Genomic DNA, 16,426 nt, shown 5'->3' on the forward strand with positions numbered 1-16,426 from the left:
AGAATTTAGTTATATTCTTTAAAGTAATCACTTTTATATGAGATATCTTACTTGAGTCGCAGTTTTGTGAGGGCTGAGATTATGTCTTTATTATTGTTTTATTCCCAGTGCCTAATTCAGTGCCTTTTAGTAAACATTGATAAATGAACCAAATTATTAGTGTATTCTCTTCTGAACAGTACTTACACCTTCCTGCTCTAACTGAATCCTGATTACTTCCCTGAGGATGCTGCTTCTACTGCAGTCCTCTCAAGTAGTGATTGTATTCCCTCCCACAGCACTAATACGAGTGGGCTAGAGGCTTGTTCCTCCGCATTAAGTGTTTTTACATCATTGTTCCTTTTTCCTCTCTAAACACTTCTAGCTTTGAAGCTCATGCATCAGATTGTACTACCCACTAGGCACTCCTGTTACAGTCCTATACACACTCCTGTGTTACTTCCCTTATTTCATGAAGATCTTAGGATCTATTTCACTGTTTCTTTAGCCTACTCTTGTGGTTTTGAATTATGAAAAACATAATTCTTGGTGATTTAAATATCTATACAGATGATTCTTCCATTCTTCTGGCCTCTCATCTTGAATTTCTCTCTCATCATCGCGTGTTCTGCTGTTGGTGTTCCACCCTATGGTCATATCCTATTCCTGACCAGCACTTATTATCTTTCCAGCACACTTAGCTCCAGAATTCTGACTTGCAAATTTTCAACTTCTCTGGCACCTATTTCTATTAATTTTACCACTTATTTACCTATTCCCTCAGGCCGTCCGATGTTCCCACATCCCTCTTCACCTAGCTTAGATTCCAGTTATCATCAATTTACATATAATATATCAGTTCTCTTGGCTTTTTGTCCTACTCACCAAGCAAAACTAAGCTTTATAAATTTAACTTTCTGCCTGTTCTGCACCTTCGCAGCTTTACATGGCAGAAGAATATCACACAGATTTGCCAGCTAACCCTTAAATTCATGACCAAAAAATAATAATAATAATAAAATAAAATAAAATAAAATAAAATAAAATAAAATAAAATAAAATAAAATAAAAAATTCCTGACCATTGTCTTTAAGTAGGCCCATAGTGTTGGCCAGCATTTTTCTGGCCTTTTGTCAGTCCATTCAACTCTTCCCTTTAAAGGACTATTTTATCTCCCTACTTTCTCCTTAAATACCCAACCTCTCCTCTCCAATATAAAAAAGTACTTCTGTGGGCAACCCGGGTGGCTCAGCGGTTTAGCGCCGCCTTCACCCCAGGGCTGGATCCTGGAGACCCAGGATCGAGTCCCGCGTCAGGCTCCCTGCGTGGAGCCTGCTTTTCCCTCTGCCTGTGTCTCTGCCACTCTCTCTCCCTTTCTGTGTGTCTGTCAAGAATAAATAAATAAAATCTTTTTAAAAAAATATAAATAAATAAATAAATAAATAAATAAATAAATAAATAAATGAATGAATGAATAAATAAAAACCTCTGCTTTTCCCACACCATTTCATCCACCAGGCTACCTGCATTTGTACCCTTGTACTCTGCCTTTTGTATTGTATTTATTACTTAGTACACACCCTTGTTTAAGGACAACGAATTTCTGTATTAGTTCTTGTCTTTTCTTGCTTGCTTAACATGATCACTTAAATCATTTGCCCTTTTTCTCTCCTACTTCATAAAATGTTTCCTAGTAGTTTCTTTTATCTAAAATGCTTTACTGGGATCCCTGGGTGGTGCAGCGGTTTGGCGCCTGCCTTTGGCCCAGGGCGCGATCCTGGAAACCCGAGATCGAGTCCCGCGTCGGGCTCCCGGTACATGGAGCCTGCTTCTCCCTCTGCCTGTGTCTCTGCCTCTCTCTCTCTCTTTCTGTGTGTGACTATCATAAATAAATAAAAATTAAAAAAATAAAATAAAATAAAATGCTTTACTATCTCCCATGGAGGCTGGATAGAAGTTTTGGTAAGGCGTGGTATACTTGTAGCTCAGCCTGGTACTTTTGGTAAGGCTTCCCAAACAGCTGATACTCAGTAGGACCCGATTCCTGGCAAAGCTCATACTCTAGTGTTTATGACCTCAGCATTGTAAGACTGTGGAAAACTCCATTAGGCTTTTCAGTGTTAGGGCTTAGCTTTTTCATTTCAAGCCCTTACAGGTTTGGGATTTATCAAATGATTTGAGGCAGAAACAAGTCTCAAATCTCCAGTTTTTTTCACTTCAACCCTGTGCAACTCCCAAAAGCTTCAGTGATTTCTCTGTGCTCCAGTATGAGCCCTCTGTGTAGTCAAAGCCTTCCCAGCCCCTTTCCCAGACCTGGAATCTTTAACCTAAGGGGCAAAATAATTGCTGCAGAACTGCAAACCACTCTCTTAAGAATCTTAGCCACTCAAGTCATTCTTGGACCTGTGGCCTTCTGAGATCTCTAAACTGGATTTTTAAATTTCTTGTTTTTTGGCTGGAGCACTGTTTTGCCACAAATGATTTCACCCTATCTGGATTTGGAGAACTGACATTTACCCTCAAGGTAGATTTGGAAAAAGTCCAGAAATTTCGAAAATGAGCAACCTTTTTTACCATGTTGTGTCCTACCAGCAGTATGCAATCTTGAGTCATTCAGTATATAGTTGAAGAGATAACCAAAACTGTTTTTAGTGCTTGGAAACAATTATAGTGTGAACTCAAACATTTGATTTTTTTTAATTATTATTTTTCTTAGCAAAATAAACACATAGAGTATAATTAAATATTGACTTCTACCTATTCCTTCTTTTTCTCTTTCCTTTGCCCCCTGCCTTTACGTAAAGATAAAGAAATCAACTTTGGGCAATATTTTGTTTATAATTGGGCATGTCTTTGTTTATAAATAGATATATCCATCATTGCAGTATATTTATATTTATCCATTAATATATTTATTATGTTTTATGAAGAAGTAGTGGTTTATTTTAATTATTTTAATGTGCATAGTTTTCAAGCTCTCTGGCCTAAATAGTATTCATTTTAATTTTTATGTCATAATCATTCTGAAAATGAACTTTTGAATTACTGTTTATAATTCTGAATGGAAACTTTTTTTCCTTAATTTTTTAAAATAAACTTTTTATTTTGGAACAGTTTTAGATTTGTAGGAATGTTTCAAAGGTAGTACAGTATGGAGTTCCCATATACCTTGGACCTAGTTTTGGTTTGCCCTGCTTTTGCCATTGCTCATTACTGTGGTAAGTTTGTCAAAATTAAGAAACCCACATTGGTAGATTACTGTTAACTCCAGACATTATTCAAATTTTACCAGTTTCTTATTAAAGTCCTGTTCAAGATTCAATCTAAAGTACCACATTTCATTTAGTTGTCAGATCTCTCCAGCCTCCTCTGGTCTGTAACAACTTAGTACTCCCCTTTTTTTTTTTTTTTTTTTTAATTAAGACCTTGATGGTTTTGAGGATATTTGCCAGATATTCTGTTGAATGTCTCTGATTTTGGATTTATCTGATGATTTTCTTATGATTAGGCTAAGATTTTGAGTTTTTGGAAAGAATTCCACAGAAATTTGACCTTCTTTTTATTTTATTTACTATTTCTTAAAGATTTTATTTATTTATTCATGAGAGAGAGAGAGACAGAGACACAGGCAGAGGGAGAAGCAGGCTCCATGCAGTCCCCAATGCAGGACTTGGTGCTAGGGCCCCAGGATCATGCCCTGATCTGAATGAAGGCAGATGCTCAATCGCTGAGCCACTAGGTGCCCCTGACCTTAATTTTAGAGCTGTTATTTGTCATCAGATAGTTTCTAATTATACTATATCATTTGTGTATGCCACGGTTACCTTAGTCCAATTCTTTGTAGCTATTAGAAATCTTTGGATTTAGTGAGGATTTTTTTATTTTGATATATTTGCTGATTTATTTTGTTTCTGAAATCAAGTTAAAATTTATTTACTTGAACCTGGCCTTGTTAAAATCTTACCTTTTTCTGATGAATCCTAATATTCTTTTTATTCAAATTCTTCTCTCATAGCTTTTCTATCTCAAGCTGAGAAATGAGCACCTTAAATCTTCTATAGGATGAATTAAAATTTTTGTAATTAGCATTTGTTTGATTAAAGAATTGTCTTACCAACGTCTTTCATTCTTTCTTATTATTTTTTGGCCCATTAATGCTTATATAGTTTATTTAAATTACAGAACTTGTTGGTATTATGGGATAATGCTAGGAACTTCCATTTCTTCACTAATTTTTCTGGGATCTTAAGTTTCATAGAACCCTAGAAGCTATCTAGTTAAACTACCCACAAAATTGAGGAATCTTATCCATGACTAATTTTCAACTTAGTTAAGTATCCATTTCCTCTTAGTGTTTTACTTTTGGTTCTTATATTGGCCTCAGAACATTGAGTGATAAATTATATTACATCAGATATATTTTAATGTTTACATAAGCAATAATGTCCTAATTCGTATAGCTAATCTTCGAGGCACTAGTGGATCCAGGCCAGATACCAGTAAGCAACAGAAGAATAAAACTGGTCTGATTGGCAATTCATTAGCTTTGAGACCTGTCTTTATTATAAGCTACAGTAATTCAGATAATCATTTGTATTAGTTTGGGTTCTCCAGGAAAATAGAACCAATAAGATATATATAAACAGATTTGCTATAAAGAATTGGCTCGGGCAGCCCCGGTGGCGCAGCGGTTTAGCGCCGCCTGCAGCCCAGGGCATGATCTGGAGACCCTGGATCGAGTCCCGCGTCGGGCTCTCTGCATGGAGCCTGCTCCTCCCTCTGCCTGTGTCTCTGCCTCTCTATGAATAAATAAATAAAAAATCTTAAAAAAAAATTAAAAGAATTGGCTCATGTGTTTATAGAAGCTGAAGAGTTCAAGATCTTTGGTCAGTAAGCTAGCTACCTAGGAGAACTAATGGTATAGTCCAGTCTGAGTCTGAAGGCCTGAGAAAACAGAAGAACTGATGATATAAGTTCTAGTCCAAGTCCAAGTCTGAAAGTTAGAGAAGACCAATGTCTCAGTTTAAAGACAGAAGTAATTCTTACTCAATCTTTTATTCTGTTTAGGCCTCCAAATGGATTGAATGGGGCAGCCCACATTGGGGAGAGCAGTCCATTTTGTTCAGTGCACAGATTCACATGTAATTCCATCCAGAAATATCCACACAGACACACCCAGAAGTAATGTTTAATCAAATATCTTGACCCTGTTGCCTAGTCAAGTTTTCATATAAAATAACAATTATACCCTTCCTAGGAGTTATAGCTAAATTAGGCTAATTTTTGGTTTCCAAGAATAGGCATAAATATGGGCAGGGCCTAGTGACAGGAAGCTAGACCTCATTGGTACTTGTAGTTGGTAGGATAATATTGCAGAGATTTTCATTGATTGGAACCCAGCTGGTACCTGGTACATAGATGAGGGGCCCAGTCCTGAGAACTGAATAAATTAAGCATAGGTATGGAGGTTGGGAAATGGACTTTAGCCAGATGAGCCAGGGGCACTGATAAAATATATTCAAAACACCAAAGCAAGGAATTTGTCATAAAGACTTAGAGTATAGCAAGGATGAAGAATGAAAGTGGTAATTTCTCTATGTGCATGGGTGTTTGTAATCAGCTCCAGGCATAATGGATACTATGCTATGGATCTTGAACTTATTTCACTTTTACCTGCTGATAAGAATTGAATTTTGTGTTGCCAGGCTTGATCAAAGTTAGTTTATGAACTATATGAAAAGGAGCTTGCAAGGTAAAAACTTTTAGGGTTGGAGCATAAGGAGGCAAAAACAGATAGTAGTACTATTTTCTCTCTCCCAGATTAAACACTCAACATCCTTTGTCCTTTCCCTGGGCTTCCTTTTCTTTGTTGTCTTCTATCAAGGCTGAATTAGTGATCTGAACTTTTATAACCTGAGCATCATGTAGACAATCTTAACTCACCATTGTTTTTGGAAATGAGTCATTACAAATGTCTAAAATCAATAACAACTCTTTTAATTTGTCACCACTGTTTATTGTTTTTGTTGAAAATATTTCTAAAACATTTATGTGCCTCCTTTAATATACTTAACACACTTTTTTTTACTTTTTTTTATCATCTAGTTACCTCATTTTTATCAAATGCTATAATGAAAAGTAAGATCTTGAAGTCCTTCAGTTCCAAAATTGACAAATATAAAAAGCATGGAGGGACTAAAGGGTAATCATTAGGATAATTAAAGAAACTTAGCTTATTGTTTCATTAGTGAGATTCCTTCTTCTCTATAGCCTGTAAGCTATTCGAAGCACTAAGCTACAGCTCCAGCAGAATGAAAAATAAACCAAATAAAAGGAAGACATGAATCAATCCAGTAATACAATGAAGAAAATTCTCGGGAGACAGCTGACCAATGTACAGAAAGTATAACTGGTCTCTTGTTTTATGACTCTTTCTGCCTTCCTATTAATAAGATACAATAAAAAATGGAGGCTCTAACTGTTAGGATAAATGAGGCAGAAGAAAGAATCAGTGATATAGAATACAAAATCATGGAGAATAAGGAAGCTGAGAAAAAGATAACTACTGGATCACGAGGGGAGAATTTGAGAGATAAGTGATACCATAAGGTGAAACAATATTAGAATAATTGGGATCCCAGAAGAAGAGGAATGAGAGAGGGGGGCAGAAGGTATATTGGAGCAAATTAGAGCAGACAGCTTCCCTAATCTGGGGAAGGAAACAGGCATCCAAGTTCAGGAGGCACAGAGCACCCCCCTCAAAATAAATAAAAATAGGTCCACATCCTCTTCTATCATAGTGAAACTTGTAAATCTCAGAGACAAAGAGAAAATCCTAAAAGCAGCTCAGGACAAGAGGTCCATAACTTACTAGGGTAGAAACATTAGACTGGCAGTAGACCTATCCACAGAGACCTGGCAGGCCAGAAAGGACTGGCGTAATATATTCAGGATGTTAAATGAGAAAAATATACAGCCAAGGATACTTTATCCACCTAGGATATCATTTAAAATAGAAGGAGAAAGCTTCCAGGACAAATAGAAACTAAAGAATTTATGATTATCAAACCAGAATTACAAGAAGTATTAAAAGGGATCCTTCAAGCAAAGAGACAGCTCAGAAGTAACACAGACCAGAGAGGAACAGAGACAATATACAGAAACCATGACTTTATAGATAATACAATGGCACTTAAATTCATATCTTTTAATAATTACTCTGAATGTAAATGAGATAAATGCCCCAATCAAAAGACATAGGGTATCAGATTGGATAAAAAAGCAAGATCCGTGGATATACTGTCTACAAGAGACTCATTTTAGACCCAAATACATCTCCAGATTGAAAGTGGGAGGCTGGAGAATCATTTATCATGCTAATGGACATCAAAAGAAAGCTGAGGTGACAATCTTTATATCAGACAAACTAGATCTTAAACCAAAGACTAGTAAGAGATGAGGAAGAACACTATATTGTTATTAAAGGGCCTATCCAACAAGAACATCTAACAATTGTAAATATTTATGCCCCTAACATGACTCTTTTTGTCTTCAGTTAAGCATGTTTCCCCCCTCACTGGAACATGCCTTCTCTCCTATTGTTGCTCACTTATCTATTTGAAGTAGACCACTACTTCAAAGCTAATTTAAATATTTCTTTCAGAAAGATTTTTCACATGTAGCAATATGATAAATATCTGCTTTGTGCCTACATCCCACTTTGTATCCTGTTAACAGTACTTGTCACACTGCATTATGCTGCTTTCTCTACCAGCATGAAGATAGAAACTATTTGTCTTTATATGTTTCTGTCATGGCTTTATCCTTAGGAGAGTGCGGGCACCGCATGTGTGTTTGTTTAATTAATGAACTGATGAGCTATTTTAATACAGAACTAAAAGAATTTAGTGAAGTATTATTCATTCATCTACATTTTATTGCATACCTAGTATGTGCCATGTGTTGGGAACTCAGCAATTTCAAATAGAAGGTTCTTTCTTTTACAGGATTTATAATTTAGTATGTGAATATATAGGTAGTGAACAAACTAAAGAGTAAAATATTTTTCAGATAATAATGTGATGAAAATAAAAAGATAGTGGAGAGTGACTGCATTGGTAGTAAGATTGTTACTATAAATAGGTTGATCAAGACAGGCCTCTTTGTCAACATGAATAGTTGATTTCAGACTTGAAAGAGGAGGAAGATCTAGCCATGCAAAGAACCATGGAAAGAGTGTCCCATCAGAAAATAATAGGTCAGTAGTGCCCTGAGAGAGAACAGGTTTAGTGTGCTTAAGTCACTAATATGAACACACCAGACTTACATGTAATTGAGTACAATGAGCAAAGGAAAATAGTAGCAAGTGATGAGGTAGAGAGATAGGCAGCAGAGAAATCTACAAAGTCTTATAGGCCATGGTAAGGAGTATGAATTGTATCTAAATGCAGAAGATACTGAAAGAAAAAGGCTGTTGTAGTAGTCCATGCAAAAGATGAAAGTGATGATGGCACAGAGGAATAAGTGTGGATTTAGAGAGGTGGACAGTAGGGAATACTTCAGTAGTACAGTAAATAGAACTTGATGGCAGGTTGGTTTTGGACAGAAGGGAGTGGGAAGAATTAAAGCTGACTCCAATATATGGGGCTTAGAGACTGTAGATATTTGCTCCATTTATTATGATGGGCAAGTTTTGGGGAAGAGATCGACATATTTTCAAAGGGAAATTGCATTGTCTCAGAGATCTGAGATGATTCCTAAAACTCACATGGAGATATTGAGCAGGCATTTGACTCTTGCAGCCATCAGCATGTACATTAATTAAAGCTTTGGACTAGGTAAAACAGAGGAAAGACCATTGAGAAAGAACAGGGCCTGGGACCAAGCTCTGTGATGTGCCAACATTTAGCAGTTGGCCAGAGTAGAAGGGTCCCACTTAGGAGACTGGAAAGGATGGTGAATGAAGTCAGACACTAAAGACAGTGTAGTGCCAGAGAAGGCAAGAAAGTGCTTGCTAAAGATGAGAGTGTTCAGTTCCCTTGAATAGTGTTGAGAGTTTGAACAAAGTGAAGATGGAATGATTACTTGTAGATTTCATCACATGGAAGATGTCAAGGGCTTTGACAAGAGTATTGCCAGGACAGGGGCCACATTGGTATAGTTTGAGGAGAGACTTGAAAGTCAGGAAGTGAAGACAGTGAAAGCACACAACTTCTTTTTTTTTTTTTTTTTTTTTATTTTTATTTTTTTTATTGGTGTTCAATTTACTAACATACAGAATAACACCCAGTGCCCGTCACCCATTCACTCCCACCCCCCGCCCTCCTCCCCTTCTACCACCCCTAGTTCGTTTCCCAGAGTTAGGAGTCTTTACGTTCTGTCTCCCTTTCTGATAATTCCCACACATTTCTTCTCCCTTCCCTTATTTTCCCTTTCACTATTATTTATATTCCCCAAATGAATGAGAACATATAATGTTTGTCCTTCTCCGACTGACTTACTTCACTCAGCATAATACCCTCCAGTTCCATCCACGTTGAAGCAAATGGTGGGTATTTGTCATTTCTAATAGCTGAGTAATATTCCATTGTATACATAAACCACATCTTCTTTATCCATTCATGAAAGCACACAACTTCTTATCCCTGTAATGGAGATAGAGAAATTGGCAAAAGATGGAGAGTGGCTTATGGTTTATGGAAGGGTTTTCTTTTTTAATGGGAGATTCTAGAGCATGTAACTGGTTTGTTGATGTAAATGAACCAGGAAAGAAGAGTGATTTTAAGGGAGAGAAAAAAATCATTGTATTAGGAAAGTAGTTAAGTAGATTGAGAGAAAATAGGGTCTAGAATATAAGTGGAAGAGTTGTCTTTTGCTAGGAACAGGGAAAGTGTTTTCATTGAAACAGAGGAATACAAAGAACTCGAATGCTTATACTGGCAAGTTGATAAGTTTGGGGGGCAGGGTGTCTTAAGTTAATTTAGATCGTCAGTATGATGGGTCAATGGATGCTGCTGAAGATATTATAAAGAGGGATAGATTGAAATAGCTATCTTGGTTTGTGAATGAACATAACTAGAGAAATGTAGGATGCCAGACAGAGCAAAATGCCCATTTGAGAATTAGGGTAATGAATTTAAAGTGGAACTTGTCTGGAAAGTTACATACTTTCTTCTAGCAATATTCAGATCTTGAATGCAGTATAGTTTTGTCAATATTTTCATTAAGTGTTGGAGTTTTAATGGGTAAGGGACCAGGAAGTCAATACGGTGATGCCTATGAACTGTCCTTACATAAAGAAGAAGGAGAGGAGTGAGGTAAGAACTGAGGAAACTGTAGTGTCACAGAAGGCAGGATCCTAGATTGCAAAAATCTGCTAAGTCCATGTGTTGGGATTCTTTGTTCATCATCTCAGAGTGCTTTAATGAGTTGTAGTCAAGAGAAAAAGAACCTTGAAATAAAGACTGAAGGTATTGCAATTAGTAGAGTCAATAGTATCAGATATTTTTCTGTGTCATTTTTATATGTATTAGGAAGTGGGGGGACTGAACATTGAATATTTTTAACACATAGCAAAACAGATCCAGAAGCAGTAAAAGTGAGGGAATCCATTTGAAGAAAATGTATAAATAATTTAGAAAATAGAAAGAATGTACTCATTTAAAATGGAGTCAGGAAGCCCTGAAGGGGGAGCTCTCACGTATTGCTACTTGCTGTAAGAAGCCTATCTCATATTTCCCAGTAGGAAGCAGCTTACTTTATGTACCCCAACCAGAGGAAGGAAGAATTTCTCCTTTTCCAGTAACAGCTCAGCCAGTGAGAACTCAGTGAAACAGCCCCTCCCAGCTTCCTCTTTTCCCGTATAAATCAAGCCCCTCTCCTCTGTTTCTGGGTTTGTCTGTGCTTTGCTGTAGTTTGCTTGTCCTGAATTACCATTCGTCTGCTATTTCTGAATAAACTCATTTTGCTGGTAAGATGATTGATTGATAGATAATAGATAGATAGATAGATAGATAGATAGATAGATAGATAGCAAGAAAGTCAGTCCAGGACAGACGAGAATAGGGCTGGGGCAACTCAACACAATCACTGAAAGACAAGAATTCAGAAGGGCCATATTGTATGGCCTTTATTGTATCCCATAGTCCAGAAGTCCACATTAGAACATTCCTGGCCTGGTTATGAATTTCTTCCTTGATACTCTGTGTGAGCAGAGGTCACTGTGAAAAGCAGACTGAGATTAGGGTGTGTAGCATAAACTAACAAATCCACTCGAAGAGCAAAACCAAAATCTCGGCCAGTGATGTAAGCATCAGAATAAACTTTCCACATTAACAAAGGAAAGGATAGCCTAGTTTCTTAAGCTCTCCATTATTAATGTTGCCTCACTTTGGATCCCTTCTGATTGGCATGGTGCCTAGCACATAATAGATGGAAAATAATGATTTGTTCAGTTACTAGAAGTTTGACAAGAAGCTCATCCTTGAAAAGAAAATAAATCATAACATTTAGGGTTATACTTTTCAGGAAAAGTAGGAAACGTGTTTAACATTCTTCATTATAGTGACTTTAAAATTTTAATTAATTTTTCCTGTCAGTTTAATTTTCTTCCCTGTCTTATCATATAATTATTTGCCTGTGCATGTTTTTTCTTTCTAGCCAATCTTGCTAAGGTATCTTATGTATATTTGATCTATTCCAATAAATTTTCTTAGTTCTTACTATAAAATTTTTACAAACTTTTTCAAGCTGTAGATAACTTTGGAAAGTATAGATAAACAAGAAGAAGGTAAAATTTGCTCATAAACTTATTTCCTAGAAGTAATCATTATCAGATTATCTTTTTTCTCAATTAATATCATATATTCTACCTGATAACCAGATTTTATCAGATAGTCTTATAACTTTATAATTGGATATATTAAAATTTGTCAAACTCATCTGCTATTTAGGTGAGTGTTTTTATTTTTTCTATTTTTTAATACTGTGAACATTTTTGTAGCTAAATTTTTGGTATATCGATGTTTATTTCCTTAGAGAAAAGTCCTAGAAATGGAAATACTGGATTAAAGAATATGAACATTTTAAAATAAGTATATATTTTCAAATTGCCTTCTTAGAGAAAATGTACCTAGAAATGTTATTTGAAGTTTCATTTAAAGAAGCTTTAAGTGAATAAAATGCTAAGGAATTTAAAATTTACTCTCTAAGCATTGTGTACCTCCTGAGGTTTAAATCCAAGGCTTAGGAGACAGTTGGAAATGTTATGATAATTCATGCAAGAGATAATGAGGGTTTAAACAAGAAAAATCAGAGAGTAATAGACACAAAAGCTGTGGAAGTAAAAGCGTGTGTTTTTAAATGTTTTTAATGGAGGTATAACTTACAGTAAAGTGCAAAAGTCTTAAGTGAGAGATTTGATTAATTTTTATGTACTATATACCCGTGAAAGCACTCAGATCAAAATACAGTACATTTGTAGTCCATGATTTCAAGCTATATTATAGAGCTACAGTTTATTAAAAACAGTATGCTATTGGCATAAAAACAGACACATAGATCGTGATGGATCATCTCAGTAGAATAGAGAACCCAGAAATACACCAACACATATATGGTCAATTAAAGGAGCTAAGAATATATAATGCAGAGAAGACAGTGTCTTCAACAAATGAGTGGGGAAGACTAGGCAACCACATTGTAAAGAATGAAACTGAATTACTGATTGTACCATACATAAAAACTGACTCAAAGTGAATTAAAGCCTTTAATCTAAGACCTTTTGAAACCATAAAAGTCCTAGAAGAAAATATAGGCAGTAATGTCCTTGACATTGGTCTTGGTGATAAGTGTTTGGATCTGACTCCAAAAGCAAAGGAAACAAAAGCAAAAGTAAACAAGTGGGACTACATCAAACTGAAAAGCTTCTGCACAGCAAAGAAAATCATCAAAAGAATGAAAAGGCAGCCTACCAAATGAAATATTTGCAAACCACATATCTGATAAGGGATTAATATCCAAGATATGTAAAGAACTCATACAACTCAATAAGAGAAAGCCCAGTTCAGTTAAAAAACGAGCAGAGGATCTAAGTAGACATTTTCTCAAAGAAAACATATGAAGAAGATGGCCAACAGACACATGAAAAGATGCTCAACATCAGTAAACATCAGGGAAATAAAAATGAAATACAATGAGATATCACTTCACACTTGTTAAAATGGCTGTTATCAAAAAGACAAGAAACAAGTGTTGCCAAGAACGTGGAGAAAAAGGAACCCGTGTGTACTACTGGCGGGAATGTAAATTGGTGCAGCCACTATGGAAAAACAGTATATAGAGATTCCTCAAAAAATTAAAAATAGAACTACCAGCATTTCCACTTGTGGGTATTTATTCAAAGGAAACGAAAACACTAATTCAAAAATATAAATCTGCATCTCCATATTCATTGCAGCATTATTTTTGGTAGTTAAGATATGGAAATAAGTGTCCAAATGGATAAATGGATACAGAAAGTGTGTGTTTGTATGCATACACACGCAGTGGAATACAGTCACCGTTAAAAAAAAAGAATGAAATCTTAAACATTTGCACCAACATAGATGGACCTTGAGGGCATTACACTAAGTGAAGTAAGTCAGAAAATAACAAATACCATATGATCTCACTTTTATGTGGAATTAAAAAACGATAATAAAGTTTATTAGCTATTGAGAATAGAATTGTGGTTATCAGAAGTGAGAGGTGGAGGTAGAGAAATGGCTGGAAGGGGTCAAAAATACAAACTTCCAATTATAAAATAGTGAAGGGCACCTGGGTGATGAGTGGGTTAAGCGTCTCTTGATTTTGGCTCAGGTCATGATCTCAGGGTCCTGGGATTGAGCCCCACATTAGTTCTGCACTCACTGGGGAGTCTGGGGATTTTTCTCTCCTCCTCCTTCTGCCTCTCCTGCTCACACACACACACGCTCTATCTCTCTCTTAAATAAGTAAGTCATAAGGATGTAGTGTAAAGCATGATGACTATAGTTAATAATACTGCTTTACATATTTGAAAGTTGCTAAGAGAATAAATCTTAAAAATGGTTATCACCAGAAAAAAACTATTTGAAAAAAAAGTACAATGAAATATATTGTTTTTATATATATAAGGAACATTTGCAACTTTCCAGATTCTTTCATATCTCATTTTTGTCAGAATTTCTTGACAAGAGTAATCACTATTCTTTCTAACACCATAGGCCGTTTTGCATGTTTTTAAACTTCCTCTGAAAGGAATTATGCCATGTACTCTTTAATGTCTGACCTCCTTCACCCAGTGATATTTATGCTTGTATTTTGATCTTTGTTGTTATAATTATCAAGTTTATCTTTTTCATTTCAATGTTATGTTCCATTGTATAATTATACTCTGATTTACTTACATATGCAACAGTTGATAGAAATATGGATTGTTTCTAATTTTGACCTATTATGAATGATGTTCTTGTACATATTTTTTGGTGGACATTAGAATTTATTCCTTTTGGTACATATATAGACATATGAATAGGAGAATATCTACCATACATTTAACTTTAAAAATCCCAAACATTTTTTCCGTTAGACCAGCTTTCACCAGCTGTGTAAAAGAGAATTGCTTTTCAGTTTTGAGAGTCAGCACTTGGTATCTTTATTCATTTTAGTTTCTATCATTTTGTTGGACATGTAGGCTTATGTTGTTGAAGCTTTAATTTGTATTTTTCTAATGACTAATGAAGGTTGAGTACCTCTTCATATATTTAGTAACCATTTGATATCCTTCTTCATGAAGTGTCTGTTCAAGGCTTTTGCCTAGTATTAAATTCAGGTGTCTGTTTTTTTCTTATTGATGTATATAAACTGGATACAGATAATTGTGTTGTCTGTGTCTTGCATTTTTATTTTCATCGATGTTTGATGATAAAAGTTCACTTTAATGAAGTCAAATATATTATTTTTTCTTGTCATGCTTAATGCATTTGTGTTCTATTTAAGAAACCCTTGAAATTTCCACAGTAATGAACACGTCCTATAATAATTTCTTCAGGTGCTTTATTATTTTAGCTTTCATATTTAAGTCTTAATCTGTTTCAAATTAACTTTTGTATAGTTAAGGTACATCATTTTCTTCATATGAATACCCAGTTAACTGGACGCAACATCATTTATTTAAAAAAATCATGTGTTACCCTCCTGTCCCCAGTGAATAACAGGAAATATGTGTGGATTTCCTTCTGAACCCTGTTCTGTTCTGTTGGTACAATTTTCTATCCCTGCATTAATACTATACTATGTCTTAATTCCTGTAGCATTATACTAAGTCTTTATTTCTGGTGGTGTAAAGATCCAGTGTTTTTGTTCTTCATTTTTTCCCTATTCTTTGTCTTTTATTCAGCTTGTCATATTCCATCAAAAAATCTGCTACTATTTTGATGGGAATTGCATGGACTCAAAAAACCAATTAAAGGAAGATTGTCACTTTAGCAATATTGAGTCTTCCAAACTATTGGTCTTTCCTGAAAACTATTAATTTTACGTTACATACTGCTTCAGCTGCATCGCACATGTTTTTGATAAGTTGTATCTCATTATTATATATCTCAAAATACTTTTTTAGTTTCTAATTGTTATTTCTTCATTTACCCGTGAATCATTTAGAACTGTGTTGCTTAATATTAAATATTAAGAAGTTTGAGGGTACCTTACTGTTATTGAGTTAGAATTTAATTACACGGTGATGGGAAAACAAATGATTTCAATCTTAAGAAACCTGGTAATTGCCTTAGGACCCAAAGCAGGCTGTTTGTTAGATACATTCTATTTAAAATAATGTGTATTTTGCAGTTGCTGAATGTAGTGTTGTTATCTATAGGTTATTTAAACAAAGTAGTAGTTGCTTATTCTATCAGTTTCTGAGAAACATGTTAAACTATCAAATGATGGGATACCTGTCAGGCTTAGTAGAGCATGTGACTCTTAATCTCAGGCTCATGAGTTCAAGCCCTACATTGGACATGGAGCCTACTTTAAAAAAAAGTTAAGAATAAATAAATAAAATAAACTATCAGGTGATTATGTTGAATTTCTACTTATTTTGAAGCAATGTTAAATAGTTAAATCTTTAGGATTACTGTATCCTTCTATTCCTATTATTATGAAATGCCTGTTGTTATCTTTTTTTATTACTGAATTTTTTTTACTTTAGTTCCAGTACAGTTAACATACAGTGTAATATTAGTTCAGGTATCTAATTTAGTGACTTAGTACTTACATACAATACCCAGTGATCATCACATTGCCTATTTCATCCATATTTCATCCTAATCCCCATCCCCTCTGGGAGCCATCAGTTCCCTGTCATTAAGAATCTGTTTCTTGATTTGTCTCTCTCTCTCTTTTTTCCCTTTGTTCATTTGTTTTGTTT

General features: G+C 35.2%; 1 protein-coding gene across 27 annotated transcripts in view; it reads left to right on the forward strand.

Moving 5' to 3' along the window:
- The window catches only part of MIPOL1 (mirror-image polydactyly 1), a 329,604-nt gene that overhangs the window by 114,281 nt on the left and 198,897 nt on the right, over positions 1–16,426 (forward strand). The window lies entirely within an intron of this gene.

This window comes from Canis lupus, chromosome 9 (assembly GCF_048164855.1).
Source record: "Canis lupus baileyi chromosome 9, mCanLup2.hap1, whole genome shotgun sequence".
NCBI lineage: Eukaryota > Metazoa > Chordata > Mammalia > Carnivora > Canidae > Canis > Canis lupus.